Genomic DNA, 17529 nt, shown 5'->3' on the forward strand with positions numbered 1-17529 from the left:
TATTCTGAACTTTACAGAAAGTTTATGCTGAACACATAAAGAATTACATAATTGGTTTCAGGGCAATTCTAAGGTAAAATTTAAAGATTTAAACATGAAACTTGAAGGAACATTAAAAGTGAATCATATTCACTTGCTTATATATTTATTCATTATTTATTTTTTTATCTTTTAGAAATGTAGATTCTTTTGTCTGAGAAAATTCACTGTATTAGTAGTTTAAAATGACACTGGGTCAAGCTGTATTTGAGACCTTGAGCTTAAGAAATTTGCCTTCCCAGTTGAAAATTCAAATTATTCAATTGTCGTTAGGACACTTTTATGGGAACTGACTTTTTCATGAAAATTTCTGTAATTACTGAATCACATTCACTGGAATATTACTTGCAATTAAAATTGTTTTATAAAAGTGTTTGTGTTCTTTGGGGCTTCAAAACTGACACTTCCAGATGTGTCACTTCCACCATTTATTGAATGAGTAAAACAACAGCTTATCAACAGAAAAGTGAACCTTAAAACTTGCAATATTTCACAGTCTCCAAAATAATTGCAGTGCTTTTCTGTGCAGATAGGCAATTGACCTCATAAATTGTTAACAAGATGAAAATTACAGATATTTTAAGATCCTCTCCAATAAGTATCTTCAAATGAGTGTAGATTATTCAGATTGTTATTCATCAGTTTGTTTCACTGCATTTTTTACCATTAAATGCAAAGGTATTTCTTTCTTTTTCTATTAGAAAAAGGAAGAAAATAATAGATTTTTTTTGTGTGTGCCCTGCTAATTAGAAACAGACAGATAATGAGGACCTTGTCTGCTGCAATATTCTTCAACATGAAAATGATGTGTAGAGGAAGTGCACTCCTGAAGTAAAACTATCTTAGCCTTCTGGTTCCCAGGAGTCATGGCTCTGGAAGTTCCTTTCTTCTAGCATGGAGGTCTGAGTATAAACACTCTTTGGGGAGAAGGGTACCCTTACTATATACCACAGTAATGCTTATATACTTTTACATGGGGTGGGGTCACTAAACAGAAGCATTTCAGGTCAATGGTTTTACACTCAGACAGTTCAGGGGATTAAAATGCTGGTTTTCGTGACTACATTTATGGCTTCCAGCCAATTTCTTAAACTTTTTTGAGTTTATTCTACTCAACTGCAAAATGAAAAACAAAGAAGTGTTACATGCTTCATAGAATGATGGTGATGATTAAATTGTAGAAAGTCCTGGCTCAGTACTGAGCACATAACAAAAATAATTACTAATGTTCACTGAGGAAATATGTACCAGAAGCCATTTTAATCCTTTATATATATTATGTGGTTTAAGCTTTTCAACAACCGTATCTAGTAAGTACTGTTTGCTCCTCCAGCATGCATTTCTCTGCTCTTTCACTTCCAAAAGTATCTGAATTTGTTCCAATTCTTCTTCTTCTGTGTCAGAAGAAGATGATCCCTTCCCAGCTCCAGGAATAGAGGATGGTTCAAGAAGCGAATTGTGGAAGCCCTACTAACTTGCTAAGGATGCATTTAGGCAAGAGGCTGTGATTAAACTCCGACCACTGGCGATTCAGTTCTCCCAGTGGGTAGGCATCTACATGTGCCTTCTGAGAAACAATTTCTCACTGTTCATGAGTTGCAGGATAGTGTGATCTATTTCCTTCCTCTGGATTCTGAGACGTCTGGATGTAATATCACGGGATGGCTGCCTTCTTGAGTCAGAGGAGGAAGACTACAAAGAGGAGGGCAGAGCCAAGAAAATAGAGCACTGGAGCCAGGCTGATTACCATACCGGGAACTTGCCTTTCCCCAGGCTCTGTGTGATGAGAGAAACCATTTTATTATTGATTGAGACAATCTCAGCAATAAAAATATTCCACTGAAAATCTATCTTTCTATATGAAAAGACTAAGTTCTGGGTAAATTAAATATTTTTCTTAAGTTCGTACACCAGCATAAGAATCCTGAGAGTCTACTTTCACACCCGTGTGCTTAACTGCTATGATCTATTGCCTCCCAGTGATTGAGTTTGGTTAACGGAAAAGGTAATTTTTATTTTATTCTCCACCATCGTCAGCATCTTCCTTAGTTAATTCTTTCTAATATTTCTTTCTTTTCCAGTACTTGCTTCATTTTCCCCATTTATGGCTGCGTCGCTTTCGCCATAGCATGCACCACTGACTCACTTTCCATGTCCTAGAATGAGCAAATGCTGGTCTCCAGCAGTTTTGGGTAAAAAACCTAGGTGGAGTATTCATTGCCTATAAGGCATTTATTTCATATTTATTAGCCTTGATTTTCTTATCTTCAAGTTTGAAATGGTTATAACTACTGAGTAAGTACTGGAAGGATGGCCACAAGAGAAGGTATATAAATCACCCAGCACAGTTGCTGAGCAGTTTCCCCTGTCCTGGCTCCCTAATGTTGGTAGCTGTACTCCTGATGTTTCCCCATGTCATAGCCCCTGCCATTTATCCGCTCTGTTCTGACAAGAGAATCCCTATACTTTGTTCTTCAGCTTAAACATCCCCTTTAATTCCTTGCTCCTATAATTAATTTTCTGCCTTGGTCATTGCTAGAATTTTTTTTGATTTTCACTTTCCTTTTCTTTTCATCAGTCTCTAAAAGGCTTAAATCTCTTTTTGCTGAAACCAATTTATGGAAAAACCTCAATGTTGAGGAAGTCTCCAAGAGTCTGTCAATTTTCTTCCTTGGATTTCAGATTAATGCATGTTTTTTTACCCATTATTATACCTTAGGCCTTTCTTGCTGGATATTTTAATTTCGCTAAAGTCCCTGGTATAATGTAGTATGTGGAATATATAAATATTTATAAAGATATTTATTAAAATGGCCTGCAATGTCGAGGACAATAGCAGGTTTTGATCCCCTCACACTATTTATGTATCTGTATGTAGAGGTATCATATAGCCAGTTGTTCAACTTCCACCACTATAATTATCACTCCAATCAGATTCTATAACGTTATCACTACCTCCAATATATTGTATACTCAGTTTGGCTGAAATAAAAAATCATTTTTTTTCTGAATTTTGAAGCTTTTTAATTACTCTCTATCATTTATTTTCTGTTGTCTCTTTTTAAAAATGAATTCCACCTTTTTCATTTTTTTCTTTTTAATTGATGTATATTTTGGGGGCACATGTGATAATTCAGTACATTAGTATAATGTGCAAAGATTAAATCAGAATAATGGAAAGTCTATCACCTTAAATATTTATATTTTCTTTATGCTAGGAACATTTGAATTATTCTCATCTAGCTATTTTGAAATGCATGATGGGTTATTGTTAAAGATAGTTACCTACTGATCTATCAAACACAAAGTCTCATTTCTTTCACTACCTATATATTTGTACATATTAGTCAGCCTGCCTTTAACCTCCACTTCTCCCTACCTTTTGTAGCCTCTGGTGACTACCAATCTATTCTTTGTTTTCATGAGATCCACTTTTTAGCTCCCACATATGAGTGAAAACATGTGATATTTGTCTTTCTGTGCTTGGTTTATTTCACTTAAAATAACAACTTCTAGTTTCATCCATGTTGTTGTAAATAACAAGTTTTCACTCGTTTTATGACTAATATTCCATTTTATACATATGCCTTTTTTAACCCGTTCATAGATTGATGGGCTTTTAGCTTGATTTCACATGTTGGCTATTGTGAATAGTGTTGCAATAAACAGACTGCAGCAGCTATCTCTTTGATATATTGATTTTTTTTCTTTTGTGTATATATCAAGCAGTGATATTGCTAAATCATACAGTATTTCTAGTTGTAGTTTTTTGAGAAATCTCCATACAGTTTTCCATAGTGTCTGTACTAATTTACATTTTTACCTACAGTGTTCTAGGGTTCCCCTTTCTACATATCCATGGCAGCACTTGTTATTCCCTTTTTGAAAAAAGCCATTTTAACTGGAGTGAGATGATATCTCATTGTAGCTTTGAATTGCATCTCTGATGATTACTGATGTTGAGCATTTTTTATATACCTGTTGGCCATTTGCATATCTTCTGTTGAGAAATGTCTATTCAGATCTTTTGCCTATTTTAAAATCAGTTCATTTATCTTTTTGCTACTGAGTTGTTTGTGGACATTATATATTCTGGCTATTAATCCTTTGTCATATAAATAGTTTGCAAGATTTTATCCCATTCTGTGAGTTGTCTCTTCACTTTGTTGAGTGTTTCCATTGCTATGAAAAGGTTTTTTAGGTTGTTGTAATCCCATTTGTCTGCTTTTGCTTTTGTGGTCCATGCTTTTGAGGTCTTACACAAAAAATATTTGTCCAGCTCAGTGTTCTAGAGCATTTCCCCAATATTTTCTTCTTGTAGTTACATAGTTTCAGGTCTTATATTTTAGTCATTAATCTATTTGAATTTGATTTTTGTATATGGTGAGAGATAGATGTCTAATTTTATTATTCTGCATATCATTTCTCAGTCCTTCCTGCACTATTTATTAAAGAGACTTTCCCCATTGTATATTATGGGCAACTTGGTCAAAGATGAGTTGGCTGTAAATGTGTGGATTTATTTCTGGGTTCTCTATTCTGTTCCATCAGTCTTTTTGCCTGGTTTTCTCTCAATACCATGCTGATTTGTTTATGATAGCTTTGTAGTATATTTTGAAGTCATGTAGAGTTATCTCTCCAGCTTTGTTCTTTTTGCTCAGAACTACTGTGACTACTCTGGGTATTTTGTAGTTGCATGTAAATTTTTGATTTTTTTTTATTTCTGTAAAAAATTTCATTGGTACTTTGATGGTGATTGCATTGAATCTATAAATTGCTTTGGGTAGACTTGTCATTTTAACAATATTAAGTCTTCCAATCCATGAGCATAGAATATCTTTCTATTTTTTTGTGTCCTTTTCAATTTTTTTCATCAGTATTTTATAGTTTTCCTCATATATATCTTCCACTTCTTTGGTTAAATTGATTCTTATGTGTTTTATATCCTTTGTAGCTTTTGTAAATGGGATTGCTTTCTAGATTTGTTTCTCAAATTGTTTGCTGTTGGTATACACAAATGCTATTGATTTTTGTATGTTGATTTTGTGTCTTACAACTTTACTGAATTTTAATCAGTTTTAATAATTTTTTGGTGGAGTCTTTAGGTTTTTCTAAGTATAAGATCATTTCATTTTTGAACAAGGCTAATTGACTTCTTTTCTAATTTGAATGCCCTTTATTTCTTTTTCTTGCCTAATTGCTCTGGCCAAGACTTCCAGTATTATGTTGAATGTAAGTGGTAAAAGTGGACATCTTTTTCTCATTCCACATCTTGGAGAAAACAATTTCAGGTTTTTCTCATTTAGTATGATGTTACCTGTGGGTTTGTCATATGTGAATGTTATTATTTTAAGGTATATTCCTTCTACATTCAGTTTGTTGAAGGTTTCCATTGTGAAAAGGTGTTGAATTTTATTGAATGTTTTTTCTGCATCTATTGAAATGGTTATATAATTTTTTTCCTTGGTTCTATCAACACGATGTATCATGTTGGTTGATTTGCATATGTTGAATCATTTCTGTATCCTGGGATGAATCCCACTTGATCATGACTGATCTTTTCAATGTGTTGTTGAATTTAGTTGGCTAGTATTTTGCTGAAGACGTTTGTATCTATGTTCATTGATGATATTGGCGTATGATTTCGTTTTTTAGTTTGTTTTTGCCTGGTTTTGGAAACGGGGAAATGCTGGCCTTATGAAACGAGTTTATAACTATTCCCTTCTGTTCAAATTTTCTTGAAGAGTTTGAATACGATTGCCATTAATATTTTAAATGTCTTATAGAATACAGCAGTGATGAAGCCATCAGGTCCTAGCCTTTTCTTTCATGGGAAGACTTTTTATTACATTTTCAATCTTATTACTCATTATTGATCTGTTCAGGTTTTCTATTTCTTAATGATTCAATGTTGGTGGTGTGCATGAGTCTAGGAATGTATCCATGTTTTATAAGTTTTTTGTTTGTTGGTGTATAGTTCTTCATAATATCCTATAATGATTCTTTGTATTTCTGTGATCACAGCTGTTATGTTTTCTTTTTCATTTCTGATTTTATTTATTTGAGCCTTCACTCTTTCCTTGTAGTTAGTCTAGTGTCAGTTAGGTCTACTAGGTCTAGTATGTAGTTAAATTCTGGTACTTCTTTGTTGATATTTGTCTGGATAATCTGTTCATTACTAAGAGTACAGTGATGAAGTCCTGCAACTATTATTATTTTGCAGTATATCTCTCCCTTTATCTATTAATACTTGCTTTATATACATGGATGCTCCAGTGTTGGGTGCATAGATATTTATAATTGTTATATCTTCTTGTTGAATTGACCCTTTTATCATTATATAGTGGCCTTCTTTGTCTCTTTTTACAGTCTTTGACTTGGATTTCATTTTATCTAGTATGAGAATTGCTACTCTTGCTCCTTTTTGCTTTCCACTTGCATGAAGTACCTTTTTCTCCTCCTTCACTTTCAATCTATATGTGTCTTTATATGTGAAGTGGATAACTTGTAGGCAGCATATAGTGGAGACCTTTTTTTTTTCCATTCAGCCCCTCTAGGTCTTCTAATTAAAGAATTAAGTAAATTTACCTTGTGTTATTATTGATAAGTAAGGACTTACTACTGACTTTTGCTGCTTGTTTTCTGGTCATTTTGTAATTCCCTCTTTCTTTATTTTCTCACTATCTTCATTTGTGATCAAGTGATTTTCTCTGGTAGTACATTTTCATTCATTGCTTTTTATTTTTAGTGAATGTATGATAAGTTTTTGAATGGCAGTTTTTGCTCGCAGCACTTCGAAAATATAATTTCAGGCTGGGCACGGTGGCTCATGCCTGTAATCCTAGCATTTTGGGAGGCTGAGGAAGGTGGATCATGAGGTCAGGAGTTCAAGACCAGCCTAGCCAAGATGGTGAAACCCCGTCTCTACTAAAATTAGAAAAATTTGCCAGGCATGGTGGTAGGCACCTGCAATCCCAGCTACTCAGGAGGCTAAGACAGGAGGATTGCTTAAATCCGGGAGGCAGAGGTTGCAGTGAGCCGAGATCACACCACTCTACTCAAGTCTGGCAACAGAGCAAGACTCTGTCTCAAAAAAAAAAAAAAATATATATATATATTTAAATACATAATTTCTTTTATATATTTTGAATTAAAAATTATATAAAATTAATATATAATTTCTTTTATATATAAAATTATATATAAAAAATAGCAAATATATTTCCCAGTTCCAAGATTTCTGTTTATTATTATTTCAATGTTTGCTAAATTTCTCTGACATATTTTTTCTTTTTTTTTGTATTTTTTGTCGTCGTTGTTGTTTTTGTTTTGTTTTGTTTTTAAGATGGGGTCTTGCTCTTGTTGCCCAGGCTGAATTGCCACGGCACCATCTCAGCTCACTGCAACCTCCGCCTCCCAGGTTCAAACGATTCTCCCACCTCACCTTCCTGAATAGCTGGGATTACAGGCACCTGCCACCACACCCGGCTAATTTTTTGTATTTTTAGTAGAGATGGGGTTTCACCATGTTTGCCAGGCTAGTCTTGAACTCCTGACGTCAGGTGAATCACCCACCTCAGACACACTTCGGAATTGCCTTCTTATTTTATCTTGGAGAGCACATAGATTTTTTATTAACTGCTATTTTGATTTCTTAGTCATAGAGCTCACACATTGCCATCTCATTAGGGTCAGTCAGTGGTGCCTTCCTTTTTACTTTTGGAGAGTTCACGGTTCCCTGTTTGCTGTTGTCTCGTGGTTTTGTGTTTATACCTTTGCATTGAAGGATTAGTTATTTATTCCAGTCTTCTCACTCTGGTTTGTTTTGGTTTTTACTGAGTATAGTTTCTTAGAGAGTCTTTTTAATTTACCTATTAGATTTCTTTCTTTTTATTTTCCATGAAGTTGCTGCCTTTTTTGTGGCACTGGATGGTGGCTTAAGCCCAGGTTTGCTTCAGCTTTGGTAAACAATTGTAGCAGTGCTCCTTCAAAATAAGGGGGTTTCCAAAGACGGTATCCCAACAGTGGGAAGGATGGCTAGGGGTCTGTGCCTAGGGAACCTGTGAAACATGCCTCCTACAGCGCAGCATTGCTGAATAGCCACTCTGATTTGGCATCTCCTTTGGCCAAGTTACAGAGCACAGTTTCCTGAGCTAAGTATGGTAGTTCTACTTCCCCTCTTTGTCTCTAGTTGTCTTTAGAGAGATATCTCTCTATGTACTTTTGATGTTTCTTGTGGGTTGAGACAGAGACAAACCTGCTTCCAAGGAACCCAAAATGATGAAGGAACTGGTAGTCCACCTCAATCTCACCTTTTCCATTGTTATAAACCATTAATCTCAGGGAAATTAAATGTGCACTTGCTGCTAGGCAGAAGGATTGGAGGGTGTCGTGGATTTGAAAGTCCGGTTCTCTTACCATCCACTCAGATTCTGTTCACTTCTTTGTGGCTCCAGGAACTGTCTAAACCTCATATTTTGAGTTCTAGGGTATTACTTGTGGTAATCTCAGTGGCTTATGTTGATTTTCGTTTTCTGTGTGGGGAAGTGAAGCCAACTTGCTTCTATGCTGCCATTTCATAATTGGAAACGTCTTCAAAACCTTGTTTAATCTTCTCTGCAATTAACTGAGTCCAGTTAGTTAATTATGGTTAGTTAATTAAGGTTTGTGACATAGTATACTTGTCTTTAGAATGCATGTAATCAAAGTTATCATCTCCTTGAGATGAGGACAGAATAATAAGATGGAATTTGACACTGAGGAACTACTTATTAAATAATAACTGTTGTTTTGGTAGAGTTCTCTAGAGAAATAGAACAATAGGATAGATAGACTAGATAGATAGAGAGAGGTTATATATATATAAATATATATATAGAGAGAGAGAGTGAGAGAGAGTTATTTTAATTCCCATCACAAAATAATGAATGTTAAAAATAACAACAACAAAATAATAACATTGTGATGGTTAATTTTAGTTGTCAACTTCACTGGGTCATCTGGTGCCCAGATATGTGGTTAAACATTATTCCTGAGTGTGTCTTTGAGGGTGTTTCTGTATGACATTAACATTTGAATCAGTAGACTAAGCCAGATTGTCCTCCCTAATATAGGTATATATGTGTGTATATATATATATATATATATATACACACACATATATATATATATATGAGAGAGATGAGTGGATAGATGAGAGATGATTTATTAGAGAAATTGGCTCACACAATTACAGGAGTTGAGAAGTCACAAGATTTACTCGCTGAAGGACTGAGAACCAGGACAGCTGATAGTGTAAGTTTTAGTCTGAATCTGAAAGCAGGAGAAGACCAATGTCTCAGCTTAAAGAAGATTATCATTCAGAGAGACTGAGTCTCCTTTATTCCTCCTTTTGCTCTATTCAGGCATGCGAGGGAATGCATAATGTTCACCTACATTAGGGAGGACAGCATGGCTTACTCAGTGTACTGATTCAAATGTTAATCTCATCCAGAAACATCCTCAGAGACACACTCAGAAATAATGTTTAACCACATATCTGAGCGCCTGATGACCCAGTGAAGTTGACAACTAAAATTAACCATCACAATGTTATTATTTTGTTGTTGTTATTTTTAACGTTCATTATTTTATGATGGGTATTAAAATAACTCTCATAAAGTTTCAGATGTCTAGCAATAAAAACTGACCTGGAAAATTTTCTTACCTCTCAGTTTCATTGCTTAAGTCACTTGTTACAAACATGATGTCAAATAAGTAAAGCCTCCAGTACCTGCTATTTTGTCACAAGTGCTTCCAATGTTAAAACCCAGCCCTTCCTTTTACCCAGTTTCCTGGTGGAAGAAAAGACTTCAATATCAATTTAGCAGATTGATTGACATTTCCTTTCTGGATTTTAAGGCTTCTAAAGTGCAGCAAATTTTCAATCTTCACAAGTAGTTCACTACTACCCTAGCATTTTTTACAGTTATTTTAACTTTGGAGTCCTAGAATTTATTTGTTTTATATTTGATACTTAATTCCTTTTTCTTAAATGCAAGGAATTTTGGATTTGCCTAGGGATAAACTACAACACAAAGGAGACACAAGTTGCTGAACATACATGCGTCATTTCAAAATTCAGTAAGAGATCTATGTATATAGGATATTTAGTGTGGGTATAGAACTTCAAAAAATAAATTAAGGCAATCAAAATGCCAAGCTCTTGTATACTTAAACTTTAGAAATAGGCAGCTTATGACTGTAAATGATGGATACTCTCTGTAGTCCTAGAATACATTATTTGTGTCTCTTTCATGGTACTTTTTACATTTTATTCTGGTTGTTTCTCTCTTCCCCAGCCTGAATATTCTAAATGAGGATGCAGTCCTGGTATTTGTATCTGCCCTACTATCTGATACAATGACTTGCATACTCTATAATATGTGTATACGGAATGACACATCTATTAAATCCCAGATCATCTCCTCATTACATTGTTTTCTAGGATTCTAGCATGTATTTCACACCATATTTTAGTAGTCTTTATATATTATGATATAACTGAGAAAACCCGGACACTTGGAATTAGAATATGCAAATTTATTGCTGGGTGCTGTCCCTTATTAAATGTATGGATCATGTGCCTACAGGCTTAAACCTTTATGTATGCATTACATTTTTTAAAAATAAGTTAACATTTTACATAGCACTTATCTTCAACCAAGTACCATCTTTGAATTCTAGGTTTTAGTATAGGAGAATGAGCAAATAAACACTTTTCCTGATGCCATTGATTTAACAGTCTTTTGGAAGAGGAAAACATATATTAAATAGCATCAGGTGATCTGTAGGAAGCCAGGAGGGTGTGTGAGAAAGGAGCTGACCTTGACTTGGTAATAGAGTCCATGACAACATCATGGCTAAACTACTTTTCAAATACTTCCTCTTTGCAACACATAGCTTATCACTATAGAATTATTTTATGAATCTAATAGGAAAATTAGGGAAATAATTTGTTTTATAATGTGCTTTGATTTGACCCTGATATCAGATATAAGGAAATAAGGTGGAGATGACCAAGTGACAAATTGCCCTGTACTAACCATAACCAAGTAATGTGCGCCATCTGAAGCAGAGCTATCATTGCTTGTATATTTCAATGGCATCAGTTCTAAGCAGATATTTAATTCATATACACAATACTCCATACTCTCCTCTTGGGTATTGGCTGATACCTAGATATCTGGGTTGAGAAAACATCTCTGCCAGAAAAAATGGGAACATCTTCATGGCCTGTGCATCTCCAACAAGATTATTTCAGTGAAAAATATCCCCTTTATATGTGGTTAAAAATAGGGATGGTAAAATTGCAGAGAATATTTTCAGTCAGTTGATTTGTCCAATGCCTCATTACAGAATCTAGGTGCAAAGTGCTTTCTGGAGCTGGAGAAAAAGCCCTCCCAACAAGTAGCAGTCTTTCCTTCCTTGCACTGGGACCTCCCCAGGAGATGGAAAGGGAGATTGTAGCATATGGGAAATGGAGAATTGTAGAAAAGCCCAGAGGAAGGGGCTTTTCCCAGGCTAAAGGTCCAAGGCACTAGCCATCTGTTGGAGCTTGCAGATTGTTCAATCCTTCACCTAGTTTAGAATCCATTTGTCCAAGACATAAAAGAGTCAGATATTTACTCATGTGTATGCTCAGCAATACTTATTAATATTATTAATACAAAGAACTAAAAAAGAACAAAACCTAACACATATTACAAATATCTAGGTAATTCTGTTGGTACATTTTGAACAATGAATAAAAAACAGAAGTATTAATTATACAGAAAAGCACCAAGTGAAAAGGAAAAGTTTCCCTCTGTTCTGCCCTTCTTATTTATCTAAAATTGATTAGTTTGACTTTTAAATTCCTTCCTTAAAAAGCAATAAAAGTTATATTATATAATACTGTATTTATATTTTTAGTATACACACAAAACACACACTTCTTCCTTTATCCCCCATCCCTGATTGCCTATTTATTGATAGTATCAAATGATATATAATTTCAAAACTTTGCTTTTAAATCTTAAAATATATATATTTTTATGTATACCCATATCATCACATAGACAATTATTTAGCCATTGATAATTTCATTGGATAAATGCAATATAATTGTATGACCAATTTCCACCTGATGAGCATTTTGCTTTTTTTTGCTAATATATACTTTGGGAATATAACCATAAGAAAACTCCTAAAGGAAACATTTTTTGGACAATGCATATACTTAAAAAAAAAGAAAGACTGTAAAATTGTCTACATTTTACTGATAGTATATAAAGGTTTCAATTTGTTCATTCTTTTGAGTGCTTTGTGTTATCAGTTTTGTAAAAAATGAGCCAATGTGACGGGACAGTATATTTCGTCAACTTAGATTACAGTTCACTATAGTAAGTTTGCTGAAAGGTTTACTAAGAAAAATCTAGTGTGAAAGTACATGCTGAGAGCAAATAGCTTATGCCATCCAATTTCCTGTTTTCTTCATTATTTGAATTTCTCTGTCAAAAGAAAACAAACAAAAACTTACTATAAAAAACCATGGAAACTGAAAATCTTTCTGGAATAAAAAATCTTCAGAAGCACAGAATGAACTAGATCTGAGGATTATTCCTTCGCCTCTAGCTAAGCAAAAAAATAAAAGTATGTAGAAGTAGTCTATGTTTAAAGAGAGGTGTTTTATATTACCCTAGTAACACAAGTTATCAGACCTGAACAAGAAACTTCTACGTCCTTTAATTGTCATCTGTGGATATTAAATGGAAAATGGGAACCAGAAAACTGCAATTCTAATTGTACACTAATTGTATTTATTGGTTTGCATATATATTATTTATGTCTTCATATTGAAATTTTTTACTAACACTTTGAAGTACTACTGCATTAAAGAAAGGATACCTAACATAGAAGATTAAAACAAAGACAGGCATATTGAAACATTTTTCTACAGGTTGCTGCTAAGTTAGGTGATGTATTGTGTTTTGTCTTTCCTAGTATGCAAAATAATAACAGAAACACAAACTTTACAACAAAAGGAGTAATGTTTTCCTGGATGGCAGAGAGATGGTCAAGTCTACAGACCACAGAAGAATGGAATTTCTGCAGTCCTCTTCCCAACTGAAGACTGCTTTTACAATAAGTAGATTATAATCAGATACTACAGGTTCCATCCTTAGAGGACCTCTAGGAGACAGGCAGAACATACATTATTTAGGAGCTTTGTTCAAGTATCTTCCACATCTCATCACCATGGGCCTCCTTTTGTCAATAGCAGATTCTCAAAGTTCTTTTTTTCACCCAGAATTCATAAGGGACTGGAGGACCAATGTTGGCTTCCTGAAACTGCAAATAATAGGCTCATTCCTTTCATTGGGTAGATTCTGGGGGACATTGGACATGTTCTCTTCCAAGTGGCTGGGTTTCCTCTGAAAAAATTCTTGCAGAGTTTTACAGCCAGAAGTAATAGCTTTTAAACATCTTTCATGAATATATAGGCTTTGTGAGTGCCCAGAGTGTTTTTCAGTATCTGAGCGTTTGTAGCGTGTTCAACAAAATATCAAGTTAAAATTAACTTTAGATTCTTTAATATAAAACTAAATACATGACCTAGAAGTGCCTGTCTCTGTGTGTACATTTACATTGTTTCTAGTGTTCCTATAATGTAGGACCAGAGATGCAGGGATGATCCAATCTGCTAGTTTTATGAGATTACACCTAATTGTTCTATCCCAATTGGTTGGACCAGCAGTCCATTGTAGTTCCAGCTCATCCTATTCCTCTCCACCGTTTGGCATTTTTCAGCTTTTTCACATTTGAAAATCTGATGAATGTGAAATGGAACCTCACTGTGGCTTTCATTTGCAGATCTTCATTGCTAATGAAGCTTAGCATATTTGATATATTTCTTAACCATTTTTGTTTCTTTTTTGTGAATTCCTGCTTTGTCTACTTTCTCATTAAGATTTTTAGAGTATCTTTATAAATTCTACATACTAGCACTGTATTAGTAATATACATAGGAAAATATTCCTCAAAAGCTTTGTCTTTTAAATCTTTTGTCTTATTTTTGTGAAATAAAGGTTTTGATCTTTAGTGTAGTGAAATTTTTTTATTATGATTTTTGCTTTGTGTGCTTTTAAAAGATGCACTTACTACACAGAAGTTAGAAAAATGTTTCATAATTTTAATGTTTTGCCTTTATGTCTACCTCTATTGGCACATTTGTAAGATGAGGATGATGATTGTATAATAGTTATAATAATAGTTTGAATATTACATTAATAAATATGTGTAAAGCCCTTGGAACAGTGAATGAAACATAGTAGGTATAAATACACATTAAAAAATCTTAAATTCTTTTTAATCAATGGTATTTTAGGAGTCCAACTTAATTTTCTCTTTCAAATGAACACCTGGTTATCCTAGCAGCATTTGTTAGGTATTCCACTATTTCCCTACTGCGTTATAATGCTGCTTCTGTGATATATTACGTCCCCACCTGTGTGTGCCTCTGTTTTATGCTTCTCTACATGGTTTGATATGGTTTGCATGTTTGTTTCCTCCAAATCTCATGTTGAAATGTGGTTCCCAATTTAGAATGTAGGGCCTGATGGGTGATGACTGGATCACGGGGACAGGTCCCTCATGAATGGCTTAGCACCACCCCTTAGTGATGAGTAAGTTCTTGCTCAGTTAGTTCACATGAGATCTGGCTGTTGAAAAAGAGCCTGGCACCACCCCCACTCTCTTGTACCTATCTCATCAAGTTATATGCTGGCTCCCATTTTGCCTGCCAACATGATTAGAAGCTCCCTATGGCCTCAGCAGAATCCAAACAGATGCTGGCACCATGTTTACTATACAACCTGCAGGACCATGAGCCAATTAAACCCCTTTTTATCATAAATAACCCAGCCTCAGGTATTTCTTTATAGTGATGCCAAAACAGACTAAGACATGGTTCCGTGTGTGTGTGTACTGCTGTATCAATATCAGCCTCTGAAATAATAAAATTTTATGATAAATCCTGAGATACTGTAAGGCAAGATTCCAAGGTTTTTTTTCTAAACACTGACTCTTTTATTATTTGTTCTTCCATATATATATTAGAACTAGCTCCATATATTCCATGAGAACATCTTTTGATATTTTGATTGTAATTACACTAAAGCATAGGTTAATTTAAAGAAGAAAAAAATGGAAATTGGGATCTACTAGAGGGTAGAGGATGGGAGCAGGGAGAGGAGCAGAAAAAATAATTATTGCATATTAGGATTAGCATCTGGGTGATGAAATAATGTGTACAACAAATTCACGTGACATGAGTTTACCTATATAGCAAACCTGCACATATACCCCCAACCTAAAATAAAAGTTAAAAAAATTATACATATTTATACAAGTGTGGTTGCTATTTGAATAAAATATTGCTACTACATTTTATATTGAATATTATTGGTTTATTTTTGCATATCCATTCTATTTCTAATGACTTTGCTTAATTTTAAATTATTTCTAATAGGCTTTCTTTAAATTCTATTGTAGTTCCTATATGTACAGTTTTATAATCTGACAATAAGGACCATTTGATACTTTCTTTTCAATAGTTCATAGATAGTACTTCCTTTTCTTGTCTTATTGCATTGGGTATGTTCCTCCCTGTGTTGGATAGATGTGGTGATAGTGGCCTCCTTTGTATTGTTTCTGATGTTAACAACAGAAATTCCTCAAAATTATTGTCCCTAATCTATCCAGTACCAATCTGCAGATCCTGCATCCAAGAGACTCTCCACAGCAAAATTCCTGTTAAGATTTTTGCTTTTCTGTGTTCTATCTTGCCCCTGGCATTTATGTTCTAGTATTTGAACCTAGTTATATCATTTTAGTTATTTTTTTTAAAGTATTTTATCTGCTAGGGAGTTTTGAAGCACAAACTTTTTGTGCTAATATTACTAGAAATGTTAACTAAAGTTTTAACCTATTAAAAGCTTATTTCGGCAATATAAGTGTTCTCACCATAAATAAATGATTAGTATATGAGGTGGTGTCTATGCTAATTATCTTACTTTAGTCATTTGACATGTGTACATAGTTCAAAACATTAATATTTTACACTACACAATTTCTGTTCAGTGTCAAAAATTTAAACACATAAAAATATGACTATTGTAATATCAGCATTGTCTTTTAAAAACAAAACAAACATACATGGAGACAAATTTACACATTTATACATGTGTGTTAAGTATACATGTACATACACATATGTATACATACACATACACACACAAAGATAGACATTTTTAAAAATCTTATCTAGGCAATTTTCCCTCACCTATCAGAGTTGATATTCAGCCAGTATACCCATGTTGGATATTAAGACCTTGAAATACTTCCATGACAGTTGATAAAATAAAATTCCATATGTTCTGCCTCCTTCTCCCAACCAGTTAATAGACTACTTTATGGTCATCTAACTCTCTCTTCTGACCTCCTGGAACTCCCAAGTAAACTATAGTTAAAAGGATTATGTCACATCCAGAAATGAGCCTTAAAAAACATGGTCCATGCATTGGCAGCATCTGTTCTCATTGGTTAGTGTCCCTGGTGTGCCAGATGTCAAATATTTCAATCACTCTGACAATCGATTTTCTGGGGATATTATCTGTTTGTATACTTTTTGTACTTATATTACATTTGTATAAATAAAATACATACTTTATGCATTTAAATTATTTTTTAAAATTTAAAATATTTGTATAGTTGGACTCCTGCATAACATGTTAGGTCCATTTATACTCAGATTTTTTTTCAATAAAATTCACACCAGTGTTCCTGCCTATCATGATTCCACTTCCATCTCCTCCACCTCTTTTGGTCTGCTCTCCCTAAGACAGCAAGACCAACAACCCCTTCTCTTCCTTCTCCTCAGCCTGCTCTATATGTGAGGATGATGAGGGTGAAGATGTTTATGATGATTCATTTCTAGTTAAATATATAAATATTTAATTGGAAATATAATTTAATTTAAATATAAATATAAATTTATATATTTATAAATTATATATATATATAAAATCCTTATTGTTTTTCATAACATTTTTCTCTACCTTACTTTATTCTAAGAATACACAATATATATAGCACACAAAACATAAAAAATACATGTTAATTGATTATGTTATTGGTAAAACTTAAGGTCAACAGTAGGCTATTAATAGTAATGTTTTTGGGGATTTAAAAGTTATATGAAGATATTCAACTGTGTGTGGGTCATCATAATCCTGACTTTCAAGGGTCCAATGTAGTATTATGCCATTGCATTTCTAATAGAGATGTATCCATTTAATGTGTATAGAGCTAAGTTGTTTAAGTTCTATACAGAATTTTATTACACTAGTATTCAATGGTTTAATTATTCATTCTTCTCCTAATAAAAATATATTTCTAATATTTCACTAC

The sequence above is a fragment of the Gorilla gorilla genome, chromosome 6, assembly GCF_029281585.2.
Source record: "Gorilla gorilla gorilla isolate KB3781 chromosome 6, NHGRI_mGorGor1-v2.1_pri, whole genome shotgun sequence".
In the NCBI taxonomy this organism is placed as follows: Eukaryota; Metazoa; Chordata; class Mammalia; order Primates; family Hominidae; genus Gorilla; species Gorilla gorilla.